Source organism: Anopheles aquasalis, chromosome 2, assembly GCF_943734665.1.
Source record: "Anopheles aquasalis chromosome 2, idAnoAquaMG_Q_19, whole genome shotgun sequence".
NCBI classification, from domain to species: Eukaryota; Metazoa; Arthropoda; class Insecta; order Diptera; family Culicidae; genus Anopheles; species Anopheles aquasalis.
In genome coordinates this window covers 26,837,501-26,855,000 of record NC_064877.1, presented here as the reverse complement: position 1 = coordinate 26,855,000, position 17,500 = coordinate 26,837,501, and the positions used below count along the sequence as shown (strand labels likewise).

The window sequence follows — 17,500 nt, the reverse complement described above, 5'->3', positions numbered from 1 at the left end:
GCGAGCGTATCAATGGCCGGACACGCCTCTGATACGTCGGATAACTGGTTTGACTTTTCACCCGGAGTCGATCGATACACTCCCTGGGATCCCTGTGCTAGTGTTGCTGGTGCTGCAGCTGCTGTTCCTCGTTTGTTCTCACTCGCCCCTGCTCGCTTAGGCCAAGGATAGATGACCATTCGCTTGGTGGGAAGGCAGGGGGGATGGCTAAACCTTCTGATAAATTACCAGCCTCCGAACACACGTACCGCTTCGGCGCACACAGTGCTCACTACAAGGTGTGCAGCCTCGTGGGTTGCCGCCTCACGGTCACAACCGGCGACCGACCGAACACCTCGTGGCTGGCCCAGACAATTAAACGATTAATACCGCCGATGCAAATATGTAATTCTCGATCCATTACCCAGGGCGAAAGCCATTGGGAGTAAATCACCGCGAGCAGCGCACAACGGTGGTTACTGTCATTGAGAGCCCTCAGCAGCGGCCACGTGCACCATCGGCCGTGCACACCACGCTAGTGGCTCTTGGGCTAGTGTTTTTTTTTGTTGGCGTTTAAGTTAAGGAACTAATAACAACTAATAACGCGCGGCCCCAGGTTTTGCTCACCTTTTCTCACTTCACTGGATCACTGGCGGCACTACACTATTATTACACTTTCACTGAGGTAGCGGAAGGCTGGTCGGCGCTACACTTCGATGCGATTGACGCTCCGAATTGACGTTTCGTTCTGCGCCTGCTTCTCGCTTCCGCTTGTCACTTGATGCAGATGCAATCTCGGATTGGTATACGTTTCAATCAACTGTTTTCATCCTTCTATCCTAAACACTGCCACTTTTACTGCTCGGAAAAAAAAATGTGGAAAATTCAAGAACACACAGTACGATGAGTATTGGTCACCCCTTTTTGCCACCCTGCACAGTGCTAACACCCCGCCGAGTTCTCCAGTACAGGATACTGCTCCTTGAACACACAGTCACTCTCACGGTAGCACTGTCTGGTCTGTTTGATTGCCAGCAAAGGACTAAAGATCGTCCGCTGTACGTCCACTGTACGTCACTCACTGCGCCGACTGCACGCTGGTGCCTAATCACGAGCATGAAATCCGAGTATCCGAGTATCCGAAGCTTGGCAGGACCGACCCTCAGTTATGACGGGGGCCCAGCTCGATCGTTCGATCACAGGTTACGCAATTTTGCTCCGTTTCGTCAATCAGGCTCCCCCGAAAAAAAGCCTATCGCTCGGATCGCAACACCACCAGCTTTAGCTAGTTGCTACAGCTTGAGCTACGGCCAGGGACAGGGTAGCTCGTGCCCCAAATCCCACCGCAGGAGCACCAACTACCACTAGGAAAAGCACAATCACAAAACACAACACACCCTCTCTCCCACTCTCTGGTAATCCACTCACTAAATTGGAAATTCACCCAAAAATCGAAACCGTCGCCGTCGTCGTTGTGGTCGACGCGAGGCGTCCGCAGAAGCCCCCAAAAACGTTAGGATGGGAAAAGCTAAGTTCAGCGACTGAACCCACCGTCCGGTTCGGTGGCTGGCTTATATACCTACTCCTACCAACCGCCAGACGCCCGGCGGGGACACTATAGAGCTGCGCGGAGCTGATGAGAGTGTGCGATCGAAACGGGTGATCAAGGTGGGCAGACAACAGATGCTGCTTCGGCTGCTGCCTCGGCTGCTGCTGCTGCTGCTAGTGTCTGACGCGCTCTCCGTCTCTCGCTCTCGCAAACCCTTGAGGTCCGAGACCAAGAGAGGCACAACAATGCATTGTGCGTGGTGAAAGAATAGTAGCGCTCCGTTTGAGTATTGGAGCCGCCATAGTCTTGACGCTAGACACCGAGGCTTTAGTAGACGAAACTACGACCGATCGGCGTCCTAAACACCGGAAGGAAGGACTTCCGGTGGAGTGCTGTGACAATTCCATAGTGACGCTCCGTTAGGCTTAGAAATACAAAATCATCGGCCATTTTTACGGCGGACGAGCCAGTGGTTCGACCGGACCGGGTACGAATCCTCGCTCAAGGTCTTACTTCGGCCGAGCCGGAGTTTCGGCCGGGTGATTTCGTAGATTAGCTTGCGTTTGGCTGGGTCTGCGGCTCCGATTTAATCCATCTCGTGCCATCGCATCATCGTAATGTGGTGAAATGGAGCAAATGGGGTACCAGCTACGATGCAGACCACCCATTCAGCGCTCGTGACGTACGCATCTCGATTGGACCTTGAGCGCGTAGCCACCACCAGCCAGCCACCTCAGTGGCCGGTCGATCGATTATCGGTGTTTTTCCGAATGGAATCATTGGAAAATGTATGAAATCGGTTTTTAGATTTTCGGACAAACCGATCGGCTAACCTTGTAACCATATCCAGTCGCTTGATCAGCAACTGGAGAATGGCTCGCGGACTCTAAATTGTATCCGCATTGAAGACAACGGAAAAGCCTAAACGCAAACACAGCATATTTTGAATTCCTACCGTAGTTATTATGGCGCGGTGAAGCGAAAATATTGACCTAAAACATCCATTTTATGTTGAGCATTTCCTAGCTACCGCATCAAGCACCGGTCGGCCATATTGCCTCCTGTTGGCAAACCGAATCCATGGCTTCTTCGGATGAAAACATGAAGATGAAAACCGACGCGATCTGTAGGAGGCTTTGCGTGCGCTTCAAAAGAACCATTCTGTTCTTATGGTGGGGATTTCGGTTGAACCAGTGAGAATATGGTTAGCAAAGAGAACGACTAACGAGCATGGTACCGAACCTGTAATGCAATCTAATGGATCCGAAGAGGTGCGGAAAGGGTTTTTCCAATTTTGCCCCGCAAGAAGGAGGAGGCAAAATTACTCAATCGTGGCTTCGAAATGAACGCTACGCCAACGCCGCACACCGTCATCATCATGGTGATTGATCAAATTAAATTTAATCGAGTTTAATTACGTGCGCGCGTATATCACTGTGGGCCACCGAGCCGGATTACCGGAAGCGGATTACGCAGGGATCCGTCGCTAGAGCACCGAAGCGGCCAAAGCAAGATGGCGTCACAAGAACAATGGCAGTCGATCGTGTTTGGAAAGATGTTCGTAGCGTACAAATGCTTTGCCGGGCAAAATGGAAAACTTGGTTTGAGGAAGGGTTCCATTGTTTTGTGGTTTTTTTTTTGGGGACGGAGGTGTTCAAGAACCTGTCGCGGACCAATTTTTCTATGCATCGTTCGAAACCTTTCGCAGCCACCAGCGTGTCACACGGCATGGCACAGCACGGCACGGCACGGCACGAGGACACAACCCGCCGGAGAACAATATGGGCCGCGAGCGAGCGGATCGTTCGCGCAACACACAAAGCGGCAATGGTAGCGCCTCTGGCACACACAGAGACCCATTAGCTCATCATTAATTTCCATGTGTCGCGTTAATAGGAGCGTCGCGCGCGCGTTGCGACAGTGCAATGCACGGACCCCTTCCCACCAAACCAATGGTTCACATGTAGGCTCCCCCCCCTCTACGGTTACTCCACACAAATGTGCCACGCCACGTCATCACATCGATGCAATCTTCATCCAATCTTCACGGATCACGCAGGTGGCGCTCGGACCGCCAGTTCGACGGTTTTTGATTAAAATCGGCACTTTCCACCTGCCTGCCACCTTCCTGGGATCACCACACCAGCTGGCGGTGGATCTGCGTCATTCCAGTGCCACCAACTAGTCCGCCAATCCGTCAGTCCGTCAGTCCGTCAGTCAGGTGGCACTAATGATATTTCATCGTTACGCATCTTTCAAAGCATGGCGGTCTTTTCGGGGACAGCTGATCGGGGACGAAGACGTTCCCCGGACCAGAACCCGCCCACTGTCACTTGGCGCACATCTAACATCCGCATCGATCACACTGTTCCGTCCGTTCCGTCCGATCGTCACCAGCAGACACCACACGCGGCACAAGGCTTTCCACTTCCACCTCACCTGGGTAAAGAGGAGGCTTTAAAAACGCAGCACAAAGGTACGGATCACGCTCGCGAAGGTCAAATGCAAAGCTGCGCAGATGCCCTGGGCCTCACAAACCCAAGAGCATCCCTTTTTCTCAAAAGGTTCACGCGGATAAATTGCGAAATAGGCACCGCTCGAGCCGAAGTGAGGGCTTCACGTGTGATCGCGAAATGGCTCCGGGCAAACGCAAGAACAGACAGAGGACCTCCGCGACCTCGTTGGGTGTGGAATGAAAACATACCACCCATCGTCGCCGCCAGCGCGTCGACGACGTTCTGCAAACGGTGCGCATCGGTTTCCAAGAACCCTTCAACCCGTCCAACCCCCGTCTCTCTCTCTCTCTCTAATCTGCCGGCGCGAACCAGGTTTGTGTTTGATTTGCTCATTTGTGCAGTACTGTTTGCGGCCACAAAACACACACAAACGCGCACGCATGCACGGTGCGATGAAGCCCTTTTTCTGCAAAGGTTTGCCAATAATTGAGCAGAGCCAGCAGCGTTGTCGCATGGCGATCGGCAAAAATGTGTCATGTCACTATTGTGTTCGCCGATCGCCGTGTAAACAATTGTGCAGCCGGGTTCTGGGTGGCACAGAAACTGGAACGCAATTATGCTGACGACGCGATGCGATGGACTAGCGACAATCGGAGTACGTTGGCTAGGGAGAGAGAGAGAGAGAGATTGTCTAAACTGTGACACAAACACAGACAGACCGCCCTAGTGGATAAGAATTGATCTTGTGCGTGGCCATTGAAACAAAAGACATTCGATGGCGATAGGCGACGAACCCCCGTAGCGGTCCGCTTTACCTTGCACCGAATTCCAAAAGGCCGCTACCAATTATTCGTAATTAGCGCTGGTGATGGTCGCGGCCACCAAGCACCACGCACGATCACGTCGATGATTTTTATCGAACGCCTCACAAATGTTTCCGGGTTTTCGGTGGTGGGGGGAGGTTCGGAATCCCAGTCTCGATCTCGCTCGATCTCGCAACCTTGCCCCTTTTGAAAGCACGACACGCGATTGACACGCGGTCCCATCGTCGGCACTCTCGTCGGTGTTCCTTTCTAGCTATCGAACGTTCGGCGCATCCATCGTCGAATCCGATGGAGAGTTGAGGATGCTGCCACGGAACTTTTCCACCTCTTGCGGGGGACAGCATTGGAATTGTTAATTTCTTATCGCTGCATTCGTTAGCCGTCACGCAGTCGCTGGAGATCGCGGCACGCACTTGCCAAGCACTGGTTATCACGCACGCCAAAGAACGCTGGACCTTGTGCGAGACGCTCCACAATGGATGGCGATGGCCTGGATTGGTTGCGGTCGTTATCAGCGTCCTGCCCTCCGCTCACCTTGACCATGCGAGGCAGAGGCGGAGGCAAAGGATTGGGTAGGTGGGGACCGGTGCCATCCATCCTCAAAGGTCAGCCACTTTTGGCACCTCGGAATGCGCTCGCTCTAGCTTTGATGTCCCAGTCGATGGTCCCCTGTTTACCGTAAAACCAAAACGCATTAGTGCCATACCTGAAAACACTCTTTACGAATGTCAACAGTGCGGGCACGACACCTCACGTGTACAATCCCAGTCCCCAGACACCAGTCCCCAGTCCCTGGCCAGCCTAAACCAAACCAAAACCAAACCTAAGCCAAGCGGAGAAAACAAATGTTCAAACATTTCGGCCCGTGTCCTTGGGCACTCGATCGGGGCAGCATCACGGCCCTAGCAGCATAGTAGTAGCAGCCCGCAACCGCTCCACAGCATTATGTAGCACCCATTGGTGAACGTAGCTGCCCCAACACATTTCGCCAAACCGAAGCTCTTCGGCGCGATCGTACTCGCGCCACTCGTTTACTACTCGTTAGCGGGCACTTGCACTTGGTAATGAACAATTTCGTTGGCCTTCAATTGCTCCCGCTAGCGCGTGGTGCAGCCGACGCTGTAATACCTGGCCACCCTTGCCACCCCGTTTTCACCGAAACCGGTTTACCGCGGGAGCACCGGCATCGTAGTTCGCTTCGCGGCGCGATGCTGCAACGCTGCTGCGCACCTGGGGAGACCAGAGGAGGGAGAAGGCCAGATCATTATGCGATCGTCATCGTCACCACCATCATCGCCACCGTCCGTCCAAATCGAAACCCTCAAAAATCGGTCGCAAAAACGACGCAACGGTGGACCCAACCGGTGCCGGAGCGCCAAAGGAAGAAATGCGAAACGCGGCCACACTGATCACGGCAAGTGGGCAAAAATCCGGTTGATTGATGATTGATTTTATGGCCGACATTCTGACGTTCTCCCCTCTCTCTGGACGTTATGTTTGATCATAGGTTTAACGATTGATCGCCGATTGCTCGCATGGGCCTCGGCCCTGCCGGTGTGCAACAACCGAACAGCATCCATTACACAATGGACCAACCTGTGCGGCCATTGCTCCTGCTGAGAGTCCCCCTTTCGAGGGAGATAGCATGGCGTGAAAACAGCGATAAAATTAAAGGATTCAATCTATTCCATTTGATAAGTGCAATTTGGATGGCGCGAAATGGTTCATAAACGCAGCAGAGTAATAAACGCCAAGAGCGAGTATGTGATCGTGGACAACATGACGTCCGTCCGTATGGTGGTGGTGAACCTGTTGTGTCAAGGTGAGCGGTAATCACTTTATCTCTCTTTACGGCCATTTCACTCGAAGTGCAAGTCGAAGATTTACGACCAACGACGAAGGGAAGGACAGATCGGCATAGCCAACGGCGCATACGCGCCCGATCCATCTGCGAAGTTGAAAGAAATGAAGCGAAAGCAATTGCAAAGACACTTCTTGATGGCACTTGTCCTTCTGCTCTGCGATCGCGCCCAGTCCTTGGTTAGTTGCAATTTACTTTGAGTGAGAAGTGCATCCGAATAAAGTAGAAATACATAGCGTGAGTTGTAATACATAGATCATCAGTATATAAGGCGCCCGAAAGCAGAAAAAAAGGATTTAAACTGATGAACTGTTCCCATGACGAAGAGCAGGGCTTCCACTGACACAAAAGGGTAATATTACTAGAACAATGAACAAAAAGGATAAACTTAAAAATCTCTTCATCAAATCTCTCATCATTCTGTGAAATAAAAAACTTGAATCGAATCACAAATTTTCAATAAATGAAGACCCTAGAAAAGAACCGAAGCAGAATCGACCAAAAAATGAAGGAACTTAAATCTTCTGAAAAAAATAACTTAACTTACAGAAAAGGAATCTAATTTAATGCATTATGTGAATCTGTCACCTAAAAAGACGAAACTCGCCGGCTTAATCCGCAATGTGCTTAACTTTTAATAAAAATTAATAAATCAGTTCCATGCTCACTCATTAACACCACCCAATCCGTGGACTCTGCACTGACCCCTTGACCTATAAAGGCACGGACAACCTTAAACCTTCTTCGTTCCCACCCCTGTAGCTCTTCCATCTGCAGACAGACGCACCACCACCTTGACGTTGACGACCTAGCCCAAGTGCTCGAGTTCTTCACTTCGCTGAACCGGTCCTGGGGGATTCAGGGGGAGCCGGTTTGACCGGGCCCAACCCAATTCTGGGCAAAGCGTCCTCAACCCAGTGTGTCAATTGAGTACCGATTAAGTGTAATTGTTGCGCGTCGAACGGTAATTCGTTCCGAACCGAAGACTGTTCTTTATGATGCTGCCACGTTCGGTGCACACTGCGACGCCGATCCTGACGTGTGCCAAACAGGCTGACCCTTGGCCTACGTGCCGTGCCGGGCCGTCTGAACGAGCGTACCGGGAGCATGTTGCGCCGATCGGTGGCCAGAGGGCTGGTTGGTAATTGCGCTCGTACTGTTGCGCTGGTCGCTGGTAAGTTGAGGTAGGTGCTACCAAGGGCAAGTGCAGTGGTGAAGGTCATCCACCGGCGCTCGCTTTGTAGCGGTACGAAGTGGTGAGTACCAGCCCTTCAGCCACCCCGTCAGCATCTCATCTCATCTCGCTCAATGTATTCAGTGGGGTGGGGTGGGACTGGAATGCAACATTAAGCAGCGACCCGTTCGTGGAGTGTAACTGGTTTGTTGGTTTGTTTGGAATGACGTATGGGGACGGATCTGACATTTTGGGCGCCGGAGTTTACTCTCAAGTTAAGTCTGTCTATCGCCGGAGTCGGTATTCGTAGTTCCTTCTGCTGCAACCTTACAGATCATATTGCTACTAGCGACAAACTATCGCCAGTCAGTGAAACAAATCAATGCGCTGTAACACCCTTAACTCGATCTTTGTTTAACGCTCCCACTCGACGTTACAGCATTATAATTGGATGTTGGCTCCGCTCCGTATAACTCTCCTCAACGAAAAAACCTTGATTAAAAGCCTGTTTGATCCACGACGATGACGATGACGACGACGACTGGGACGGCCAGCTTCTGTTACACAAAAATCGACGAAAGTCGGTGCCGCGCTGTCCCGTGAAGCGGTGAAGTAATCCTGCTGGGCTAATGCTCTAAACTCCAGCAACAGTTGGGTTCGGAATTGGGGACGAACGAATCTGCATAAAAATTTCCCTTTCTTTTGGTCCGCTTTTTATGCGAAAACGGCGTTCGAGTCTAGCAATTCCGTTGGTCGTCTGTCCACTCTCAGTTCCGTAGCAGAGTGAAACGGAAATGAGTGCTAACGCCACAACATTAGCAGCTTTTTTTTCTTGTCTCAACACCGATTAAACCTCGAAACCGAACCAGCATAATCAAACAATTCCGGCCCATTCCCGGGGACTTGTTAACCGGTTAAGACAGGTTCACTCGCCTTTCTCTCTCTGTGTCTCTGTGTTTCTCATCTGTTTAAGTACAACTTTTTTTATCGAATCCTAGAGGTATGCTGCTAGCATTAGGCCTGGACATCGATGAAGAAAGCAACCGACCACAATGGTTGGTTATCGAACAGATTTTATGATCGTGAACGGCACAACGCCAGACGGATGGTGATGGTGATGGTGATGGAGTCATCCCCGGGTTTGTTCGGGATCCTGCAATGCTGGTGTCACCATTTGTGGTCAAACCTCCCCGGGGCCGAACCATCGCTCATCGGACTTTACGAGGTGGAGCGGACGACGAACATTTCTCTTTGGTGGCCGCTGTTGCGGTTACGTGCGTCCGCCCAGGGAATCCATCCCATTCGTCCCCCGGTCCGGCCGGTCTGTCAACGCCGAACAGAACCGCAAACCCACTTCAACGTTCGCGCTCCGTACACCGCGTTAGTCGATTCGTTGTTGTATGTTGGTTAACCTTCAAGGCGGCAAAGCGATGCTGCAACCAACCCCGTTGCCTATGCACCGTCCTGGAGTGCTTTTACCAATAGAACGGTTCACTCGGCGCATGGTGAAGGTATCGCGATGAGGTGAACAATGCTCGCGCTTGCGTTCGCTCTATCGGTTGCGAGTAGTAACAGGTCGTCCAATGGCACTTGCATCGTCAGCGTCGACCTCCAGCGCCCAATTGCCGTCAAGTGATCTTGATCGAGAGGCTGGCGGTTGCGGTGGCCAGATTTTGCAATCTAGACGCATACCGCGAGGAAGGTGAGAGATGTACATCTGGTGCATTCTGGCACACGGCAAACAATCAGTTTGATTTGAGCGAAAAGAAAGTCAAAACCACGACAGTGACTGTCTTGAGCTAAGTCCTTAGTCGTAGAATCAGCGGCCAGCTGGTCGCTTCCTTTGGCATCCTTTTTCCCCCCGTTTTGCCCTTTTTGGCCACCGCATCACATCACAACGCTGGGAAGGACTGAACCGATTGGGGACGCTTAGCGACTCAACTCGCCTCGAAACGCGTCAACACCGACGCATTATGCTGCCTGACCTCGGACTATTGGGACCGCAGCACCGGCACCGCTTTTGGGGTTGAATGGAAGCGGATTGTGTTGGGGTGGCGGTAATCTGGACGGTTTATGGCTACGCAAAACTGAGCGAAGCGTGGAACAGCATTTGCTGCTGTTGCTTCGCATGCATTTCTCCATTTCAAGTTTTTTGTTTCTTTCTTTTTCTGCGTGTTTTTGCTTTTGTTTCGGTTTTTTTTTTCCATCGACCACACCGCGGGCACGTTGCTGGTTGCGACACACTGGCCTGCGGTTGGTCCGAGATGCTGACTAAGCCCGTATCCGGTCCGGAGTGTGCTAGTTCGATCCGTGGCGATGGTGAAAAAACAGCATTTTACCGATGATGCTAACAGACCAGCGGAAATATTATAATTTTACTAATTTTTGTTCACTTTCCATCTCCAGTTTTTTGGCTCCCTAACTACACCTGCTGAATGGTGTGAGCGATCGCGAAACGTGATGGCGTGCGCTGGTACCTGAAACGGCCATCAGCGTAACCATATGCTACGTTACGGCGCGCACGTCTTTTCATCCATCAATCCTTTGTGTGGTGGGCCATGTGTCCGCTGGCGGTGGTACACCGTACCGAAAATGACCGCACCGCGAGTCATACACGATCAGTGATCAAGTGATCATGAACTTCAACGAGGCTCTCTCGCCACGCTCAGCTCAATCATAATTTCGGCGGCAATTGCCACACGGCCACGCACTGACCTCCCGCTGCTGTTCGCTATAAGCCCCCTCGAAGTGCCGACCATCTTTTTGAAAATATGGTGAAGCTGATGAATCTTTCAGCGCCCCGATCAAGGTCACTTGGGCGGTCTTGGATCAATTATTACATTACGCAGCATTGCACATACGCGATCGTGTGCGCGAGGTGCGAGAGGAAGAGCCCGTGGCATTAGAGGTGCCGTTGTTGTTGTTGTTGTTGTTGTTGGTGATGCCGCAATGCAAAGCAAGAGAGGAGAATGGTGGGGCTAGAGCCAGCGCGCGCACCATTTGCCATTGAATTTGGTTTGAAGATCTGTTAGATTCAAATGAGTGCTCTTCATGCAAACCACTTTACGGCTCGGAAAATCGATCGTATCAAGTGCTGGTTCGAGCGAGCGAGCGAGCGATGGTCGTGTCCCTGGGAGACAAAAGTCAGGTTTTTTTTTCTTGCTTTGGAATGGAAAGCCAACCTGCCTGCCTGCCTGCCTGTCTGCCTGCACGCCGATGACGCGTGTTCCGTGGTTTCCGTTTGGATTTCAAGATGTGTAATCGCGCGCACAGCGATCATTAGAGGTCGCGTTAGGAGGGGAAATGGAAGGTCACTGAGAAATTCATAAATCGAGCTAGTGGCTGACCGATAGTCGGTACGTCCCCAGCGGCGGACGCTAGTGGTGACGTACACGGGCTTGGCCACTACCGGTGATACCGACCGGGCCAAAGTAGCAAAACGCAAACGGCAATCTGGCTGTCGGGAAGACGGATGGTGTTCCATTAATTCTTTGTTTCCCCCTCTGTCTCGTGCGACGGCGGGACAGACGTTCAGTGATCACTTGGCAGGGATATGGGGGGGACTGTTGGCCAGTTGGCGACGTACTGTAGCGGGGTAGGAAATAAACCTCACAAGAGCTCATCGGCTGATTGAAGGGTGTGGATCGTTGGTGTGGTTTTACATTTTAAAACTTTACAACTCTACGGCAAGATATGCTTGCGTTGGATGCGCACAATCCGGGGCTTTTCGTTGCAGTCACCAACTATCGTGAACAAATTAATGTATTTATGAAAAACACCTCTGGCAACGGTTTCGAATTGATCGTGCAAGAGACGCGATTGGGAAACATAAGAAACAATGAAAGACGTCATCAATCTGTTTCTACATTTCAGTGGGCTAATTAAATTTATTAAACTATACGGAGCTTAACGAACGAGAGATGAAAGGAAATCTATTATCATCATTGGGTATTAGCAATGGAAAAATCAATAGAATATACTCGAACACACCTGCCTCGATACGATGGTGGCAGCTCTAATCAGGAGCTCCAAGGAGATCGAGAAGGATTCAACGCTGGCCGAAAACGGAATGCTGAAACGCTGTGGCCTGTGAATAATCAACGCGATCGTGGTTTCCACGGAAACGGTTTGTCTTGCACAACGTTAACAAACGTTCCGATCGTTTGTAAAGGATGGAAATGTTTCATGTAGATAAAGCGTTCTGTGTTCCATGCGTTCGGTTCGATGCGTGCAGCAATGATATGTATTAATAACAATGCCGTATGTTCCTAAAGAAATACTGTGCCCGGCATCGGAGGCAAACAGATTTGCAAACGTTCACATTCCATGGAACATTTGCATGAATTTCACAAAATTTACACATGGCCGCATCGTATCGCCGGTGTATGATTATCATGACTATCTTGAGTGTCCTTGGATGTTTGAATCTGCTGTTGAAATTCCAGGGATTCGGAGGGGGTGGAATATTTATCGAAAGTCAGTAGATAAGATGTCGGCCAGTTCGTGCATGTGGCGATTCCGTATTAAAATGCTCATTTGACAGTGATTTCGTCAAATGGTGCAACCGTGCCTTTGGATACTGTTGAGGTAGGTGAAAAGACGACTATATTTTTTTTGCTACAAAAAAGCTTTGAAATTTTTACTAAGAATCATTATCATTTCATTATGTTTCACAAAGTATAGAGAATGTATATGATGCCCGGTCATTTATTAGGTTGAATTCATTAACAGTTCAGCAAGTTTAGATAGTTTATAGTTTAGCAATTTTAAGTTCAATAGCGATACAATCACTCTTTCTCAATCTGGGATCATATTTACCATCCTCTGGTCTGTGATGGAGCTGGTCGTTTAGTGTTTAATCTATCTGGTTTGAAGTGGCTTCACTTGGGGATATTTAACCTTGGTAAATCCCATCACATATACTATCTTCGATGCGAAATACTAATTGTTTAAGTAAACCTAAGATCTGGCCTGTCAGTTTATAGTACCGCATATTATTTGTAGCATAATTTTATGGAAACTCTCGCCTTCTCGCTCTCCCGCACAAGAGAAAGCGAGAAAGAAAACACAACCGCCATCACCTAGAGGGCGCTTGTAAGCCATAAAAGTTTCCTCTAGCCGCCACCAGGGGTACTTTGCTCGATGTTTAAATTTTAACCAGTCGTTTTCCAAAGATCTTCTCGTCGTTTTTGCTAATTCTGTTACTAAAAATAGACGAATTAGTAGAAGATCATAGCTGAAAGTATCATCGTTACTATCACAAGTAATCCTATCCGTTCGTTTAACTTTTGGCTGTACTTTACGTCCCTTGGAAACGGCCAAGTGGCCTCTTCTATTTCTCTAGGGATTTTTTATTTTGAGCACCTGACAAAAATACTATTGATTGAATCTTACATGAGTGTATATCGTACAAGGTGTTTGTGTTGGATGCCTACCCACGTCAAAGAATGATTTATCTTGTGTAGACCTAGATAATTGCTTTAAAGACAGCCCGTAATCGAGTAATCGTGACGTGAGTTGTCGCAATTTCAAACCCGAACACAATACGCCATCCCTGAATTAACATCCAATGGGGATGGTCTCCTATCGCCACTCATGCCTTTCTCCGCGTTTTCTCCAATTCACAGCTACAGAGCTGGAGCTTGCACTCCTGGAAGTCCGTGCGTGTCGTTAGTTGCATCCCTATCAGCCGTTTATCTTTCCAGCACAATTTATTTGCAAAACGACGTCTGTGCCTGCATCTGTGACATTATACGCGGTTAAAGACGGAAATCGGGCCAATGATCCCTGTGGAGCGGCCCGGAAACAGCAACAGCTTGCTCGCACCGCTCCGCTGATTACCGGTTGGAAAGTGACTAATTGGGTCCGTCGAAGTTTGTCTAATAATTAGCGTCTTTGCGCTGGTCTCTCCAGCTGGTTTCGATTTACAACTTCTTCCCAGTGCCATCCACGGGCGGGATGCTGCGCGACGCACCAGGAACGATGACAGCGGGCACAAGGGCGAAAGGGCTCCATCAGAGTCGTAACGCTACATTCCATGAGTGACATAAGAAATGTGATGTGAGTGTGGAATCCAGTTTTTCTTCTGTTTTTCAACCCCAACCCGGTCAACATTTCCATCGCCAGGACTCGCGGTACATCATCGTCTATGTAAATGGCGGTGCGATGGAAGGGCAGCTAAAGTCCGGGATTGCTCCGCTCTCTCTCTCTCTCCCTCGTTCATTACCGCATCGCATTGCCGTGACCGTGGCCATGACGCCTTCGGGACCGTTTTACAGGAATACCGGTTTTGGGTGGTTCTGCGAACCCATCGGGATGCAACCGGTGCACCGCGAGATGCGTTTAATGATGCGCCACCACTAGCGACGTAGCGGTTCGATGAGTGACGCGATGGAGCGAGCAAACAGGCGGTCAGCGCCACCATCGACACTGTTTTCATCTAATCACTCAAAGGTAGGGCCGGGATCTTCTGAACTCCCAACGGAACGACGGAACCGCAATTTTACCGGCCGTTAAGACGTGCGTCGTTCCGCGTCAATCGGCGCGCAATGAAAGACGTGTGTCTGTGGTTAGAAGAGGGGCCGAGCAACAGAGATTGCAATTACCGCTGCTCGTACGATCGGGACCGGCAATCCCCAGCCCCAGCAATCGTTCTGGTCCGCCTGGCCTGTCGATTTCATTTGAAGAATGAATCGCGTCCACCGCAACACTGTGTTGCGTGTTGTCGTCCACGTCCTCATCGTCTTCGTCATTCCACCCCTAACGGGCACACGCTTGGTAGCTTCGTAGCCGTTTAAGGCGTCCAGCGCACTGATCACTTTATCTTCATCTGCCTCACAACACCGACACGGGCGGACTGACGGATGGCCGGTTCTTGCCAGTTGCCAGCCCTGCCAACCCGCACGGAACGGACACTTTAATCGCTGGCATTAAAATCATAAATTATCCGCCCCGGCTAAAGGCTACTACACTCGGCTTTTTTTATGGCAGTCTGGCCGCGGTCTCCCGATGCGATGCTCCGGTTGATGATGAACGTACAACCGAGTGAGCAAGCTAGTGAAGCGTCTGGACAGCGTCCCTTGAGCTACACTTTGCGCCAAGATGAAATGGCATTCAGAGCATCTTACAGACACCGCGTTCCCTTCTTCTACCAATGAACATCATCCAGCATGTCCCTTCTGCTGATCGATCTATTAAAAAGGCCGTCCTCTGGCAATGTGCGGTAACGGCGGCCTGCCGCAAAACGGAACTGGTTCCTCCATCGTGCTCGGATGCTCGGTTGCATCAACTGCGCCAATCCCCGGAGCGGAGGCTCACAACTTGTTTTGTTTTGATCCGCGTTGATAAGAGGGCCAGCGAATCGAATGCCAACGGAACGGAACAGGAAAACGGACCGGAATCCAGAACACTCGTTCGTTCCCTGGGACTTCGGTTCCGTGATGTCGCGCGAAGAATCCCGAGGCGCGAAACCGTTGAAGTGTGTCGATGCCGTTGACCCAGTTGGACACTCATAAAGGAGGGACCAGGGGTTTGGTGGGGATTAGGTTCCAGCAACTCCCTTCACCGCGAGCGGCCAGCTGTGTGACATCAATCCGCAACAAACTGCCATCGTAATGTCATCTCCCCCCGGGGGAGCGAACTGGACCACGCTGGACCCAACATAACTCGTCGGACGTAATACAATGCAGACTGAGATGGTGGTAAGAGAAGCGATGGACCTTCTTGCGAGCCATTTCGTTACCTCCCCTGGGGGGGAATACTTTTCCATGTTTCTGTGCTCTGTGTCTGTTGCTGGACTGTTGGGACCCCAAACAAACAGTGGAAGCTGGCCTTCGATCTCGCCTCGGTTGGCATTGTCAATTAGTGCGCATTGATACGTTCACTGCAACTTCTGGCATCTGGCGGCCAGAAGGAGATAGCAAAACCGACAACACGGTGACAACTCTCGCGGGCACGACGCTGAGACTCCGACAGAGCATCACATTTGCATGAGCTACTCACCTCCTCCTCATTCCTGCTTCTTCTTGGGGCTCATGTTTTATGATAATGACTTTACGACTTGGTGCCTCCGTGCGCCGCCATCCGTTCCAGGGAGAGTTTATGGCTGGGAAGCTGCGTCTTGCCGGGAGTCCACCACCATCGCCCCACCGGTTTCCTTTATGGTGATCTATTTTACGACGCTCCCTATGCTGCTCGTCCGGCATGCTGGCCTCAAAACGCAAACCGCGCGCGCCTGTCCATTGATGTGAAAGTTCGCGTGAGCTTCGGGTGCGAGCTGATTAGGATCGCTCGCGCAAAGAGGAATTAGCACCCTCTCGGCGGTGCAGTAGCGCGGTGATGGTGAAAGGTGAGAAGGTTTGTTTTGCAATTTTCCACCAACGATTTCCCTTCGAACACTATCGCGATGGGAATGTTTGTCACCTAGACACGGCGGGAGAAGCGCGTGCCAACGACAGTGAGAAGCTATTGTTGGAAGATATTTGTTATTGGGGTGCGTTGTTTGCTCAGTGTCGCGAGTGTTTGATTTGACGCCTTCTGATGCTACAACGCAGGTTCTTGGTTGCGTGTTTATGGGTTTTTTTTAAATGTAAATCAGCTGTCTTGATAATGATATCAGATTGCAGATCTTATGATGGAAGCTTATGAGTCTACTAAAGGGGAGAGATTTATATTAGTTCCACATTGTTCTATTCTATTCCGCAGATACATGTTCCGTGGCCAGAGTGGATTTTTCTCAGCTGATAATTGAGTTTTGTTTTAGCACGAAACCTAAGGAAAGCAATGGACTTATTGCTTCATTTTATGGTTAACAATCTATCCATTTTTTTAATGTGATCAGCGTCAGTTGAAATTCCAAATGACCTATCCCGACGTTCACCAACAAACTAGCTTCAATGTCTGATGATAATATGAATTCAATTGATTGATCATAAATGCTAGTAAAATACTGGGTTTCGGTCAGTATTTTCAAGTAACTGTCATCGTGCGTTAGTAGTTGGCTGTTGCGAGTAATAAACGCTACCATTTCTTGCGATCGAAACCAAAATTTAAACAAGGACCTTTGCTAGTGTGATGGTTTAAGCATCACTACATCATCCAACTGCTGCTTACTGATCATAATTGAATCGAATTGGCTTCCTCAAAGTAGAAGTTGAACAAGCTATAAATTTGAGTCCTTTTCCACTTTGGGATACTTATGCAAATAACTCCATTGATAGACTTCAGACTGTATACCTTTCGCTGTTGATCGTCACGCACAACAAATATCTAATGTCAGGCACTATATCTGAGACACAAAATTTGACTAAACCAGTTCAACGGAGGTGGTACAAGAATGTCGTTCAGTCGGGGCGAGCCCGTATTCACCAAAGTACAAGAATGTAATGAAAGAAGACAATTATCTCTCTGTTTCAGCAGTATGTTAGACGTTATCAAGCAGTCGGCAATCTTATGTTTCATTTATTCTTTTTCTCTACAAATCTCTACAAAACAAATCAGAACTGGTTTAATGAACATACTTAAGAATTTGACTAAAACTCCACCTCAAGCAGATTGATTTTGCTTAGGTTTCCACGAATCTGCTTGCAGAATTTGTTTTTAAATCATTGCTTCTTTTATTTGATTAATAGAACAAGAAAATATGGTCTCAAAGAGCTA

At 49.8% G+C, this 17,500-nt stretch overlaps 1 protein-coding gene across 3 annotated transcripts in view; it reads right to left on the bottom strand.

Annotated features, from left to right (window-relative positions):
- LOC126572292 (acyl-CoA Delta-9 desaturase-like) overlaps positions 1–4,117 on the bottom strand; it is a 13,139-nt gene extending 9,022 nt beyond the window's left edge. Inside the window, exons 1-2 of one of the 3 annotated variants that reach the window (XM_050231493.1) lie at positions 3,968–4,117; positions 607–837 (exon numbers count right to left, since the gene is read on the bottom strand). The gene's annotated coding sequence lies outside the window, so the exon portion shown is untranslated. Of the gene's footprint in view, positions 1–606; positions 838–1,407; positions 1,513–3,967 lie in introns of those variants that run through there. The other 2 variants (XM_050231495.1, XM_050231496.1) reach the window with 2 other exon arrangements.
- Between the last annotated feature and the right edge of the window lie 13,383 nt (positions 4,118–17,500).